This window comes from Hordeum vulgare, chromosome 5H (assembly GCF_904849725.1).
Source record: "Hordeum vulgare subsp. vulgare chromosome 5H, MorexV3_pseudomolecules_assembly, whole genome shotgun sequence".
NCBI lineage: Eukaryota > Viridiplantae > Streptophyta > Magnoliopsida > Poales > Poaceae > Hordeum > Hordeum vulgare.
The window spans coordinates 260,639,930-260,644,359 of NC_058522.1; positions in this window are offsets into that span (position 1 = coordinate 260,639,930).

Here is a 4,430-nt window from a genome sequence, read left to right on the forward strand (position 1 = left end):
GCCATCTGTATAGAAATGAACTATTGATTAGAATTGTATAATCATCTCATCATTCCATGCAGTCATCTTTTTGCCAACAAACTCTTCAATGCCAACAAGATTGAAGTTTTCTCTCACATGGGGAAAGAAATCTTCATTGGCTTTGATGTATTTCCAGTTGACATATCTCATGTCACTGACTGTTGGACACTTGTCAAATAGAACTATCTCATAGAAGTCTTGTTGTTCCCTTGTGTGAAACTAGGGATCAATAGCACTCCACTCCCTCAAGCTTGCATCTTTTCTCTTCTTCATGTCTTCAGCAATTGGATGAGCCTCATTCTGAAGTGGAAAATGAGTTCTTAGCTTCATGAGAATAGGTGCATTCCCACACTACAGGAATTAGCTTCTTTGCCGTCTGCCATCACACACGGCAAAGAGTAAATCCCGGACAGCAAAGAGAATATCACAGACGACAAAGAATCTCACGGCCGCCAAAATTTTCGCGTCAGCCTACGACGGCATCGTAGCTTCTTTGCCGTCTGTCTCCCCAAAGCGGACGACAAAGAGCTTTGCCGTCAGCTTTTCAGAGGAGCAGTCAACAAAGTGGTCGAGACAGCAGCCGACAGGCGTTGCCTCCGTTAGGGGCTAACGGAGGCTTTGCCGTCTGCCTCCCCACTCTTCTTTGCCGTCAGCCTCCCCCCTCTTCTTTTCCGTCTGCCTCCCCCCTCTTCTATGCCGTCTGCCTCCCCTCTCCTCTTCTTTGCCGTCAGCCTCCACCTCCTCCACCCCTCCTCTGTGCCCTCTCCTTTGTCGTAGGCCCCCCTGGAAGCAGACGACAAAGATACTATATGGCCAGCTGCTACTGCCCAGATTGCACAGCTGGGCGCCACGTGGCACCTTTGCCGTCGGCTAGCTGACGGCAAAGGCCTTTGCCATCAGCTGGCAGACGGCAAAGAGCCTATATTGTCACATTTTTGTTTATCTTTTCTATTTCACAGCACATATACATATAATTCATAGCACATATATGATAAATAGGTCACAACACATATATGATATACATATAAAGGTCATCAATGCCATTTGTTCATCAACGTACATCCCATATATCAAAAGAACCAACACATACAAAGTTTCATCCATATATACATACATATAGTTGCACATATATTGTTCATCCATATATACATATAAATATAGTTCAACATTGTTCATCAACTCAAATAAAAACGGAAACTAAAGCACTCCAATGCCAGCTTCCATGCATGTAGTACATCCAATCTGCAAAATGGGAATAAGAAAGTCAGAAGAAGAAGAACAACAACATATATATGACAAATAAGCTAAATTGAAGAAGAAAGAGAAGAAGGAAGAAGAGAACAAGGAGAAGAAAAACAAGGAGGAGGAGGAGGAGGAGGAGGGGAAGGGGAAGGAGAAGGAGAAGGAGGAGAAGAAGAAGAAAAAAGAAGAGAAGAAGAAGGAGAAGAAGGAGGAGAGAAGAAGAAGGAGAAGAAGGAGGGCTCCTTCTCCTTCTTCTCCTCCTTCTCCTTATTCTTTGCTTCTCCTCCTCCTCCTCCTCCTCCTTCTTCTCCTCCTTCTCCTTCTCTTCTTCTTCTCTTCTTCTTCTTCTTCTTCCTTCTTTTCATATCTCCTCTTCTCCTCTTCTTGGAGCTAAATTAGCTAACTATGTCTTTTTGGAGCTAAATGGGCTAATTATGTCATTTTAGAGGAAAAGAAGCTAAGTATATAATATTAATGAGCTAACCAAGGTTCTTATGCCATTTTGAGCTTATTATGGCATTTTGGAGCTAAATGGGTTAATTATGTCATTGTTGGGGAAATTAAGGCAAGGAGAATATGAAAGAGGAGAAGAAAGAGGAGGAGGAGGAGAAGAAGAAGAAATTAAGAAGAAGGAGGAGGAGGAGGAGAAGGACTAGAAGGTCCTTGGCCTTCTCCTCCTTCTCCTCCTCCTCCTCCTCCTACTTCTTCTCTTCTTCTTCTTCTTCTTCTTTCTTTTCATTTTTCCTATTTCTTCTCCTCTTCTCCTCTTCTTGGAGCTAAATTAGCTAACTATGTCTTTTTGGAGCTAAATGGGCTAATTATGTCATTGCTGGGGAAATTAAGGCAAGGTGAATATGAAAGAGGAGAACAGAAACTTACCGTAGTGGTCATCAAGGAGGAGAAACACATGGAGAAGGGTCATGCGATGCCGCTCGGGAGTTATTCTGCAGAATAGATATTTTGCAATGTCTCAGTTAGCATGATCACACTCAATTATTAATACTAGTTTATAATGAAACTCACCATGCCAATCGAAGAGAAGACGGTCATCGGCAGAGGGAATTGACCGCTCTTCTCGCACAGACCCTAAAGAGTGGGTCGTATTAGTTAGTAATGAAACAGACATTACACACATGATTTGGCTAATGTGAAAAAAAACTTACCACAAAAAGCTCGTACAGGGCCCATTGACCCGCCTCATTCCGCGACCTCTCCTCCTCAATCAATCGTGTCGTGGTCTGGTCCCTCTCATCAAGAGCATCCTGACGTGCCAATCCCTCTTTCTCAAGAGCAGCCTAGCTTGCCAATCTCTCTTTCTCAAGAGCAGCCTGGTTTGCCAATCTCTCTTTCTGAAGAGCAGCCTGAAACACCATTCCTCGTTACCACAGTAATGATCTATGGTGACACACATAATGAAATGGATGAAAGTGTTCTTAGTACGTACAACTAACCTCGATGGCAAGATCGACTAGCCGTGGACGACGCATTATCTCAGGACAGCTGCTCGACTCGCGCGCCTTGATTTCCGGGAGAGTGAGTGGACAACGTATTATCCCATCTCCAATGGCTATCGAGCCATGGGGCCTCCCACCACCAGATATCATCACCAGCTCTGGATCCAAAGGTTCCTGGCTAGGGTTAAAGTCATCCCCTTTCGTAGCCTTCCCCGCGTCCCTGTATGCCACGAGCTTCTAGTGGGATGATATCTTGGTGAAGTTATTGGGATCATCAAGGTCAGACTCAGAGAATGCCTTCGCCTTCTTTTACGAGGCAGTATGGTCCATGCCATAAAGGTCGTACAAGTGTGGCATCTCCGTCTTATTGTGATGCGCCTAAAAGAGAGGAACAAAATATTAGCATGAAGAATGAATTGCATGAATCATGAAGCAAATCACATACCCAGTTTTGTCCGAACTGAAGTAAGTTGGCGCTGCCTTGATGGTGTGGCACACCAACCATTTGGCTACGCCGATCCTTCGCATTCTCGTGGACGGCTCGCCAGCTGCCTGTGCTCCACTCATCAACCAACGCCTCCCAACAATCCATCTTATCCGCACACCATCTCGAGGGCACCTGTAAGTTAATAGAAAGAATTTTGAGCGCTACGCCTATGAATGAAATCAAGAAAACTACGTAGAAGGACTTAAGAATAGGTAATTACCTTCATGTATTGCTCCTTCTTCAGAAACTTTCCGCAACATTCCTTCTTCTGCTTCTTAATACCACGTGTGGCGTAGTAATCTCGAATAGCTAATTATTGGGAGCACTACCAGGCTGCGCAGGCACCGCTATATAGCTATATTGTTAATTTTAGATTCTGTAAAAGGAATAATTAGCTATATTGTTAATTTTAGATTCTGTAGAAGGATAATTTACCCAAAAGCTCTTGCTCACCATCTCGGCCCTCATGTGGCATAGGACACCATCTATAATCTCCTCCGGCGGTGCCTGCGCAGCCTAGTAGTGCTCCCAGGAAAATCCTAGTGCAGGAACCTGACCCTCACCATGCAACGTGACAAACCCCGGGAAATTTGTCCGGCAAAGCACACCAAGGACGGAGTTCGGCCTGCGGACTCCAAGAGGGTGTACCCATCCCCTGCAGTATGATAAGGTCGACGCATTAGATATTTGAACAAACATGAAGGCAAAAGCTAAAAAAAGAGTAAATGTACTTACCTATCTCCTTCAGGTTTAATCACCGACCTCTACTCCCAGGTAGCCGGCACGACCAGGAGACGTGTACTACCACGCTTGTAACGGTGGCCCCGTCCACCTGCACATCGCCCTCACTATCCGTAAGCTCATCCCCGCCATCCCCTCCCCCTAAGCCACCCAGACCCTCGGTCCAATCTGGGAAGTCAGTCCGATCCGGCCAGGTCTCCCATCCGGGCCTCTCCATATCGGGTGAAGCCTCCGGAACCATAGTCTCGTGGGCCGAATGCACCTCGACCCGAGGCTGCTCCTGGACCGGAGTCTCATGGGACGATTGCCCGTCAACACTAGGATCCCCGTAGCCTCCTCCACAAACGGGTCGACCATAGTAGTCCTATGCTCAGGTGAATGAGCTGGTGGTGGTGGAGAGGACGGCTCAATATTCCTCCTGGATCTTCCTCGGCCACCACCTCTCCCTATACCCTTCCCCTTCTTCCCTACCCAACCAACACCTC